Source organism: Muntiacus reevesi, chromosome X, assembly GCF_963930625.1.
Source record: "Muntiacus reevesi chromosome X, mMunRee1.1, whole genome shotgun sequence".
In the NCBI taxonomy this organism is placed as follows: Eukaryota; Metazoa; Chordata; class Mammalia; order Artiodactyla; family Cervidae; genus Muntiacus; species Muntiacus reevesi.
The window spans coordinates 123,930,991-123,943,216 of NC_089271.1; positions in this window are offsets into that span (position 1 = coordinate 123,930,991).

The following is a 12,226-nucleotide window of genomic DNA, read 5'->3' on the forward strand; positions in this document are numbered from 1 at the left end:
TTTGTTAAGTTCACAAAGGTGTTAAGTATACACTCCTTATGGTGCTTGGTACACTTACCAAGGAACATAAGACTCAAGAGAAATGAGGGACTATATATGATTATGTATACATTTATTAGACTGTCTAGAAGAGAGGGGAAGGGAAGCTGGAGAAAAGTTGATATCATCTGTTCTGGAAAGGGTATGTGCTCTAGAATGCAAAAAAAAATAGTAAAGATTAATACTGTTAATGATACTGTAAAAAGAAACTATACTACATTATAGTAAAGGCTAAATATAAATCAATAGATCATCATTAAAAATAAATATATCAGCATTAACTGTGCTCGAACTGTGATATAGCTGGAGTGTATCACAATTGGTGCAGAGTAGGTGGGTAATAACTATGTGATGAATGAACAGAAACTTCAAATTTTTATAAGGCATAATTTAGAGATTCCCCATGGAAAATTAGTTCAATAAACAATTATTGAGAATCTAGCATGTGCAGTCAATAAAGGATAAAATTGCAAGTTAGAAAAAAAAAATTGCAAGTTAGAGAACCCAATCACCAGAACTCACAATATACAATAATTAGTCAAAATCTCATTTTACTAGTATATGACTTTTTTCCTTATAAACCTGCAAGATTTCTTAAAATAGAGCAAAATCTTAATGCATGCTGATAAGTGCTTACAAGAATATCTGAACAAGAAGCATCTGACTAGACTGTCACTGTGCTAAACATTCCCAAAACAACCAGCAATCCTAAAGGAATCATGTTTTTTCATTATATTAAGGCAATATACTATTTGGGAAAGATAAACATTATCAGGAATGAACTTTCCAGAGGAATCTATTACTTTCCAGTTATATATAGTCTGATAAAAGGAAAATAGTATAGAAATATTTTGATTCTGAAGAAGTTGAGAATCCTTTGAAAGTAATCCAATGGTCTAATTTTATAGAAGTGGATATTAAAACCTTAAAAGACCTAAAGTAAAAAATGAGTTAGAAGAACTAAGATTTAAACTCAGGCCATCTGAAACTCAGTTCTGTTCTCATTCTTCTAGTCCAACCAATCTGTTTGAGACATTGAGTTATTTCTTTCATTTCTTTTTTTAACAAACATTTTATTTTACATTATAGTTGATTGCCACTCTAATGGCACAAAGTGAAGAGGAACTAAAAAGTCTCTTTGATGAAGGTAAAAGAGGAGAGTGAAAAAACTGGCATAAACTCAACATTCAAAACACTAAGATCATAGCATCTGGTTCCATCACTTTATGACAAATAAATGAGAAAAATGGAAACAGTGTCAGATTTTATTTTCTTGGGTTACAAAATCACTTAGGACCAGGACTGCAACCATGAAATTAAAAGACACTTGCTCCTTGGAAGAAAAGATATGACAAATCTAGACAGCATATTAAAAAGCAGAGACATTACTCGGCCAACAAAGGTCCATATAGTCAAAGCTATGGTTTTTCCAGTGGTCATGTACAGATGTGAGAGTTGGACCATAAAAGAGGCTCAGCGCCAAAGAATTGATCCTTTCAAACTGTGGTGTTGGAGAAGACTCTTGAGAGTCCCTTCGACTGCAAGCAGATCAAACCAGTCCATCCTGAAGGAAATCAACTCTGAATATCCACTGTAAGGACTGATGCTGAAGCTCTAATACTTTGGTCACTCAATGTGAACAGCCAATCTTTGGAAAAGATCCTGATGCTGGGAAAGATTGAGGGCACAAGGAGAAGGGGACAACAAAGGATGAGATGGTTAGATGGCATCCCTGACTCAATGGACATTGAGTCTGAGCAAACTCCAGGAAATAGTGAAGGACAGGGAAGCCTGGCGTGCTGCAGTTGATGGAGTCTCAAAGAGTAGGATGTGACTTAACAACTGAACAACATAGCTGATTAACAGTGTTGTGTTAGTTTCAGGTATAAAACAAAATGATTCAGCTATACATATACATATATCTACTCTTTTTCAAAGCCCTTTTCCCAGTTAGGTTGTTACATAACATTGAGCAGAGTCCCCTGTGCTATACAGTAGGTCCCTGTTGGTTACCCATTTTAAATATAGCAGTGTTTCAATACAAGCGAAGGACAAGAGTTGTCAAAGATCAACTTGGTGTACCTAACCATTTTATCTAGAGATCACTTTGAGAAGGATGACCTCATGGGCCAAATCTTGTCACAAATGTGTTTGTTAGACCTACATATTATTAAACTTTTTGTATTATTCACCAGCGTTTTATTTTTTATTTATTTTTATTTTTTATTTTTTCCATTTATTTTTATTAGTTGGAGGCTAATTACTTTACAATACTGTAGTGGTTTTTGCCATACATTGACATGAATCAGCCATGGATTTACATGTGTTCCCCATCCTGATCCCCCCTCCCACCTCCCACCTCCCTCTCCATCCGACTCCTCTGGGTCCTCCCAGTGCACCAGGCCCGAGCACTTGACTCATGCATCCCACCTGGGCTGGTGATCTGTTTCACCGTAGATAATATACATGCTTCAATGCTGTTCTCTCAAAACATCCCATCTTCACCTTCTCCCACAGAGTCCAAAAGTCTGTTCTGTACATCTGTGTCTCTTTTTCTGTTTTGCATATAGGGTTATCGTTACCATCTTTCTAAATTCCATATATATGCATTAGTATACTGTATTGGTCTTTATCTTTCTGGCTTACTTCACTCTGTATAATGGGCAACCTAGATTTCCATCAGCAGATGAATGGATAAGGAAGCTGTGGTACATATACACCATGGAATATTACTCAGCCATTAAGAAGAATTCATTTGAATCAGTTCTAATGAGATGGATGAAACTCGAGCCCGTTATACACCAGCGTTTTAAAATTAAGAATTAACATTAAAAGCCCAACTAGAGGTTTCTATTGAAAGATAGAGAGATCTGGAACACTGAGTCCTCACCCCCACATAACAAAAAGTTACTAAAGCTAAGTAGGAGATTTCACTATTAAACAGGACATGTGTGTTTCAGTTTACCACTCTCCACAACTCTCTAATGGATCTTACACAGAGCCCATTTCACTCATTTACATTTACATACGTGTTTCTGGCGCCCTAGGGTTTTGAGTTTGTGACTTTTCAAATTGACTCCAAATAGAAGATTTCTACAAGTCTGAGTGACTTGTGGCCTCAAAGCTCTTAAATAATTAAGAAAATCAGAAACTTGAAATGTCTAACACTAGAAAGATGATTAAAAACTCATTCTGGTATTACTGTAAATATCTCTTCAGTGAGGTTCCTTTATTCCTTCATTAGTTAGCAAGGGTGATTTGAGGTTTAAAAAAAAAAGTATGTTAAACAAGATGCCCAGTAATGAAATAATTTACTGTGACACATTGACATGTTTAGTAAAGAAGGATGAGGGAAATTTCACATATTTCACAAATAACCTGTGCTTTGGCTGCAAAATGTACAATGTATAAAATGTATAAAATATTTTAGCTAAACTATAGTACAACAAAGGATGAAGAAATGTTAACTATTGTTTCAGGATTACAAATTGCAGCTTATATACTTATGGCATCACAGTTTTTAACACAGTGCTGATAAAGACTAATACATAGCAGGTAACTAACCAATTACAAGAAGTATACAAGTATAGGCAGAGATAGCCACCTCATAAATCTAAAGCCAAGACCACCAGTCAAAAAGCAAATAGATACACTAGCCATATCTTTTGTCTACATAATGTTATACAACTGGCTTGACTACTTTGAAAAAACATTATTTGCCTGAAATGACTTGATAATTTAGAATAGTTATAGACCACTACAGAATTATAATTTGATCTGAAATAGAAGACGTTTCTATTATATACTTAAAATTTTTTTTCAGCCAAATAATTTAAGAAGGAAAAGTGATCACATGTAATCTTGGCTTTAGTGTATCATCATCATTCCCTGACCAGATGAAAATCTGCTTCTGCACTCCTATTTTCCTCATCGTTTGATTCCCTTTCCACTGTCTTCTTCATTCAACATATACAGACTATTCAAATGGGCAAATTGACTATGTATGCCGAAATCAAATCTCCCAGTACAAAATATGTTCTTCCTTCCATAAATAATACATAATTATGACCATAAGAAAATATACAGGCTCAGCATTTATTTTCCCTTCTACGCACATTCTCCTATGGACCTGAAGTAAGCACAGCTCGAGAACCATTATCCGGAAAAGAGGATGTTTAGAGCTGCAGCAAACTTCCAAAGACACGTTTGCCCTCAAAATTAAAAGGTCTCGTGTAAGGTTGTACTCAAAGCATAGAATTGTTTTCTGCTGAAGGTAATACCAGTATGACTTTCATAATGCTTTATTTGGGGTTTTGTTTTAGTTCTTTTTTTTTTTTCCTTCCCACCCATAGATTCCTTGAAAATTCCTTTCAAAGTTAGTTTGAAAATTCCTAAATTGCCCACTGGAGGGCCATTAAGTTAACTGGAATATCACAACTGATGGATCTTTGTTCAGGTTCTAGAAAATCATGCATGGTAAATTGTAGAGAATTTAAAAGACTCAAACTAGGTTTGGTGTTTTTGTTTTTTTTTTGTTTTAACATGTTCCTTTTTTTTCCATCTTCCTTTCTAAAATCACCTTTGTTTCCCAATAGTTTCTCTGTAAACCTCATTATGATCTTGCTCCAGCAAAAACCCTTCGTATAGGAAAGTGTTATAAGTAACTATTGTTTAATAATTTTAACATCTCTCTAACATTTTCTATGTGGTTGCTAAGCAATAAAATTAGCTGTTAGAAACTTGGACATTGAGTGTACATGATTGAATCTTCAAATAAAACTTATCCTGTAACTGGTGAACAGAGTATTTGGTGGGGAATTATGATGTTATGATTCCTTCCATATTAAAGAGATAAACACAAAAATAAAAATTATCCTAATATACTTTCAATATTTTTTTTAAAATTGAGCCTGATATAAGGTTGATGGTTATTTCCTAAAGATGCTCATGGTTTGATACTTTTATGACCATATGACAGTCAGCAAGGATCATTTGCCTATCACTCTGTGGAGAGACCTGAAGAAAGTATCTCTGCCTTCACAAAATTTTGATTCTGATTGGATTGTTCAGATGCACATGGAGGTATGCACACATATATAAAGTTAAGTAGCATCATAGTATGAAGAATAATTCTCAGAAGTTCAGAATTTTTATTATAGCATCACTGAAGGATGATAATTCAGCCTGATGGATAATTCCAAAGCTGAAGAGCTTACTGTCTCATGAGATGGCTCATATCTTTGACATTTTTTTGGAGAATGTCTGTCTCTCATGCTAAACTGGACATGTAATGCTGGATTCTCAGCACTTAACAGTGCCTAGAAAATGGTATGCACTCAATAAAATTTTGTTGAATGAATGTACTTTTTTATATCAAGTCAATAATTTATGGCTGCAATTTCGTTCCCTAGGTTCCCTAGTATTACTTAGATTTTCTCTTTGGACAAACACAGAACAAGCCTGGTCTCATTTACAGGATAGAACTTTAAATATCTGGAGTGAATTCCTAAAATCATAGAGTTCCAAAACTGAGAGTTCCCTTATTTTCAAATTAGAGGACTCAGCCCCCAGGATATGTACCAGGGCATAAAGGAAGCCATGAGAGAAATGGTCATATTGTTCTGCAACATCTATTTTAAAAACTCTGCATAAAATGTTTTTATATTAAAATATAGGTACAAAGTGAACTGGTATGAAAAATTCACATGAATTTGTCAAATAAAACAAGAAATTTCAATGAAATGTCATATTTGAAAAGGGCTTCTGCCATACACCCCAGCCTACAGAGAAACCATAGCTATTTTCCTTATCAGTTATTGGCTTGTTGGTAGAAATGTTTGAGAAGATAGTTTCAGCAGGCTACTGCATCATATCAGTGAGAAAGCTGGCATCCAGTGAAAAGAAGCAACTTCACAGAAGTCACAACATATATTAATGACAAATTCCAGACTAGAATCTATGTAACATCACTCATATCCAATAACTCTTTTCAATCATGTGTGTAACATATTTCATGATTCTTCATTGTCCAGATTATCCTCCTGCCAGGTATATCTTAATATATAATGCATCAAGTTATTTTTTAAATTGCCAACAAGTTCTAAGATACAAGTCAATACATGAACTCTCCTCTTCAGAAACCTTCAGAAACATTCAATACCAAAAAGTATGGAAGTGTTCAAAACACAAAAGGATGGGGGCATGTTAAAGGAGTATGGGAGTCAACCTATAAAAGTTCTCAATGGCAGAAGCTTTAACAAATTGAGCAGCAAATAAAATAGCAAACTATTGGTTATAACTCAAAATATGAAATAAGTATGTATAAATCCATAAATAAATGAGTGAATAAATAAATGGAGACAAATCTCCCTCAAAGAGGAATTCCAAATAATATCCGTAGATACATCTCCTTCCAAGGAGTAGAGATTAACTGCCTCCTTCAGAGTGGGCTCGATTTCCTGACTTACTTCTATAGAATGGAGAAGCCTGGCAAATACCACTGTAAACCAGAGATGAAGGTTAATACCACCACTGAAGCCACAGGGATATCACATATCCTCTTCTATGGTATGAGAAGAAGGCCAATTCACTTCTGTTATATTCTTCCCCAAATCTATAACTTCAGTCTTAGGAGAAAAATATCTAACTGAGAACATTATACAAAATACCTGACCAGAATTGCTCAGAACTGTCAAGGTTATCAAAAACAAGAAAAAATCTGAGAAATTGTCACAATAATTAGGAGCCTAAGGAGAGATGATGACTAAATGTAATTTGGTCTCCTGGATAGAATTCTAGATTTTTAGAAAAAGACATTATTTCTGGTGAGTGATGCTGATAATGGGGAAGTCTATAGATGTGTAGGGGCAGGGGATATATGGCAAATCTCTGTAACTTCCTCTCAATTTTTGTTACAAATACAAAGCTACTCTAAAAATGTCTTTCAAAGGAAAGGAGGGTAGGAAAAGAGTGATGAAATCCCAAAGTGTGTATCACTTAGTTAATGGCAATATATCAGTGCCAGTTTCTTAGTTTTGACAAAAAGTATCTTGATAATGTAAGATGTTAACACTAAGAGAAACTGGGTGGAGAGGATAAACTGGGTGGAGAGGATATGAGAAGACTTTGTACTAGTTCTGCAACTTTTCTAGAAATCTAATTTTTTGAACATTTAAAAAAAAGACAAATTCCATGAGCTTAACTTCATGAAAAATGACAAGAATATGGAATTCTAACTGCTTCTTCTACCACAGAAACTCCAAAGAGTGTGAGCTGGGGGATCAGGATGGGGAACACATGTAAATCCATGGCTGATTCAGGTCAATGTATGGCAAAAACCACTGCAATATTGTAAAGTAATTAGCCTCCAACTAATTTAAAAAAATGAAAAAAAAACCTGATTCTGTTACACAACAAAACTGTCAGAATTCTGAGAAACAATCAATGGTTCACAGCACCAAATGAATGCACAATCAAGAAAGCAGTGACTTAAAACATGGGAAGAGGGCTTTGTAACATTTGAACTTAGTTGTGTCCTACCTTCCTCTCCAGCATGAGGGTGATTTTGAAGATGAGGGCCCATGTTTCTAGCGTGGTTACCTGACTCTGGTAAGAGCAGAGTAGGCCTTGTTCCCAATAAATTTTGTTTCTCTGTTTTGACCTTAAGGGTTTTCCCTGAAGGACTGGAATAAGATTTTGCATTTGTTTCTTCTTACTTGAACTCTCTCAGGACAGAAAAGTGGCTAAGCATAGAACTTTCCTCAGAAACACTGAAAGGTAAATAAACAAGCTGCTGCTTCCACTGGCAAAAGATTACACTTGGGTCAGTTGCTTCTCAAAGAACCTGCATATAATGAGGACGCTAAGAAGCCAAGCACATGTCCAGAGATAGATTCATGATCAGAAAAGACCTAAGCTTTCACCTCAGCAGATTTTTAGGTTCAGTGCCAGCAGGAAGTCAAGGTTAAGGCAGTGCTGCAAAGGACCCAAATAAGCTTTAAAACACCTCCCCAACACAGAGTCAATCTGTGCAAAGACTGGTAGTGTATTTTTTTAAATCTTTTTACTGTTTTATTTATGCTTTTGGCTACATATATTTAAGAGTATTTCTGTCACACCACAAGCTGACCACAAGTTAAAGAGTGTCTACAGAAACCATAAAAAAAGAATAACAGCCAGAAAAAATAGTTTTGAAAAAATCACGAAACAAACAGCTCCAACCCACAGCAAGCAAGGAAAATAAGACTGAAAAGCTTAAGGAAGGACCTGATTTTCAGAGTGACCACATTATAATATTCAAAAGTCAGTTTCAACAAAAACTTACAAGGCACACAAAGAAACAAAAAATATGATCCATTCACAGGGTAAAAGAAGAAATTAACAGAAACTGGTTCTATCAAAGCAGAAGTGTTGTTGCTACTAGGAAAAGACATTAAATTGACTGCTACAACTATGCTTAAGGGGCTCAAGCAAACCTCGGACAAAGAACTAAAGGAAAACAGAAGAACACTTCTTCAACAACAACAAAAAAGAATAGCAATAAATATAGAAATTATAAAATAGAAGCAGATTTAATTTCTGACACTGAAAAGTACAATAACTGTAATAAAAATAAATCATTAAATGGTTTCAACAATAGATACGAGTAGGCAGAAGAAAGAATCAATGAATTTGAAGGTAGGTCCACAGAAATTAATCAGTCTGAGTAATAGAAAGAAAAAATGAAGAAAAATAAACAACATCCAAGAGACCTATGGGATACTATCAAGCATATCAACATATGCTTAATGGGAGTCCTGGGAAAGAGAGGAGAGAGAAAAAGGAATAGAAAGAATATGTGAAAACTCAATGGCCAAATACTTTTGAGACTTAATAAAGATATAAATTTATACATCCAAGAAGTTCAACATACTCCAAGCAGAATAAATATAAAGAGATTTACACTGAGACATATTATAATCAAATGATAAAAAGACAAAGCATCTTTAAAGTTGAGAGACCAAAGCAACTTCTCAAGTACAAGGGATCCCCAATAAGATTAACAGTCAATTTCTCACCAGACTTTGGATGCCAGAAAGCACCATGATGATATGTTAAAAATACTGGGGGAAAAAACTGCATCAAATAATTATATTCATGTCAAAATTGACTTTGAGTTATGAAAGAGAAATCAAGGTATTTCCAGATAAGCAAAAGCTGAGAGAATTTGTGTCTAGGTAACTTTCCCTTAAGAAGTCCTTCAGGCTGAAATTAAAAGACATTAAGTAAGGCTGGAGGAGCCAAGATGGCGGAGGAGTAGGACGGAGAGACCACTTTCTCTCCTAGAAATTCATCAAAAAAATAACAGAACGCAGAGCAAACTTCACAAAACAACTTCTGATCGCTAGCTGAGGTCATCAGGCACCCAGAAAAGCAGCCCATTGTCTTCGAAAGGAGGTAGGACAAAATATAAAAGATAAAAAGCGAAACAAAAGAGCTAAGGACGGAGATCCGTCCCGGGAAGGGTCTTAATAGAGGACGTTCCCAGACACCGGGAAACCCTCGCACTGGCGGGCCTGGGGGAAGTGTTGGAATCTCAAGAGTTTGAATCTGACTGGGAGGGATAGAATAAATAAAACCCACAGATTACGAGCCTAAAAGCAACTCCCAGCAGAAAAGTACCCCAGACGCCCGCATCCGCAACCAGCAAGTGGGGGCGGAACGGAGAGGAGCGGGCGGCATTACTTGGGGCTGGATCCGGGCCTGAGCGCCCTGAGGATAATCAGAGGGAGCTTTTGTGAGTTGCCAGCTTGAACTGTGGGATTGCAAAAGAGAGAGAAAATTAACCGGCCAGAACACACTGCCGGCCGTTCGCAGAACAAAGGGACCGAGATTCTGGGCGACCGAAGTCCGCCGGGAGGGTCGCGGCGAGACGGAGGGCGCCTGCGCCCGACCGGCGCGGGCGGGAACTGGGGCTGGGGACGCGGAGGGCAGAGGGCGCGCACGCCCGACTGGCGCCGGCGGGGACTGAGACTGGGACCGCGCGGGGCAGAAGACGCACCGCACCCGGGGAGAGAGCGCCCGTCAAGCGCCTGGCTGCCTGGGCCGCTCTGGCGGCGTGGGGCCGGAGAGCGGGCCCAGCTTTGTGTGCCGCGCTTTTGTGAATCGCCCGAGGGCTGGAGCCGCGCGCAGCGTGGCGTGCGCTTCAGACAGAGCAGCGCTGAGCCTGAGCAGCGCAGACCGAGAAAAGAGCGCAAGCCTCTCCCGGGAGCGCCGGCCCCTCCCGGCACAGTCCCTCCCCGCACAGCCCCTCCCCGCAGCGCGACGGAACTAGCTACCTGAATAAGAATCCACCTCCGCCCCCTGTGTCAGGGCGGAAATTAGGCACGGAAGAGACCGGCAACAGAACCCAAATAAACAAAGGGAACCGCTTCAGAAGGGACCGGTGCAACAGATTAAAATCCCTGAAGAAACCACCGACTGACTACACCGGAAGGGCCTGTAGATATCGAGAAGTGTAAGCTGGAACGAGGAGCTATCTGAAGCTGAGCTGAACCCACACTGACCGCAACAGCTCCAGAGAAATTCCTAGATATATTTTTTCTTTTTCTTTTCTTTTTTTTTTTCTTTTTTTTTTTTTTTTTTAAGTAAGGAAAAAAAAAAAATTTTTTTTCTTTTTTCTTGGTTCTCTTTTATTTTCCTTTAAAAATTCCTTATTACTCCCCCATTACTCCTTAACTTTCATAGATTTTTACGATTTTTTTTAATTAGGCAAAACAATTTTTTTTCTCTTTCTTTTTTCTTTTTTTTCTTTTTCTTCTTTTTCTTCTTTTTTTTCTGTTCTTTTTTCTTCTTCTCTTCTATTTTCTTTTTCTTTTTCTCTTATTTCTTTTAAAGCCCTCTAGCACTCCTTTTACTATGCCTTAATTTTCATTTTCAATCCACTATAACCTTACAGAAGAAAGGGAAAAAAAAAAAAAAAAAGAAGAAGAGAAGCCCTATTTTTATACCAAACTTCATATATATTTCTAAAATTTCTTTTGTGTGTTGTGGTTTTTGTTTTTAATATAGTATTTGTAAGAGTCTAACCTCTACTCTAGATTTTTAATTTTTGTTTTTCACTATATGATATAAATTGTGAACATTTAAGAATCCAATATTCGGCTCCCATTTTTATTCACGAGTGTGTTGATTATTCTCTCCCAATCTTGACTCTGTTTTCTACCTCAGAACACCTCTATTTCCTCCTTTCCCCTTCTCTTCCCAATCCAATTCTGTGAATCTTTGTGGGTGTCTGGGCTACGGAGAACACTCTGGGATCAGACAACTTCGTAGATCTGTCTCTCTCCTCTTGAGTCCCCCTCTTTCTCCTCCTGCCCATCTCTATCTCCCTCCTCCCTCTCCTCTTCTCCATGTAACTCGGTGAACCTCTCTGGGTATCCCTAACGGGGGAGAAACTTTCCACCATTAACATAGAAGTTTTATTATCAGTGCTGTATAGTTGGAGAAGTCCTGAGACTACAGGAAGAATAAAACTGAAATCCAGAAGCAGGAGACTTAAGCCCAAAACCTGAGAACACCAGAAAACTCCTGACTACATGGATCTTTAAGTAATAAGTGACCGTACAAAAGCCTCCATACCTGCACCGAAACCAACCACCACCCAAGAGCCAATAAGTTTTAGAGCACGACATACCACGCAAATTCTCCAGCAACGCAGGAACATTGCCCTGAACGTCAACATACAGACAGCCCAAGGTCACACCTAACACATAGACCCATCTCAAAACTCATTACTGGGCACTCCATTGCTATCCAAAGAGAAGAAATCAAGATCCGCATACCAGAACACTGACGCAAGCTTCGCTAATCAGGAAACCTTGACAAGCCAATCGTCTAACCCCACCCACTGGGTAAAACCTCCACAATAAAAAGGAACCACGGACCTGCAGAATACAGAAAGCCCACTCCAGACACAGCAATCTAAACAAGATGAAAAGGCAGAGAAATACCCAACAGGTAAAGGAACATGAAAAAAGCCCACCAAGTCAAACAAAAGAGGAGGAGATAGGAAATCTACCTGAAAAAGAATTTAGAATAATGATAATAAAAATGATCCAAAATCTTGGAAGCAAAATGGAGGTACAGATAAATAGCCTGGAGACAAAGATTGAAAAGATGCAAGAAATGTTTAATAAAGATCTAGAAG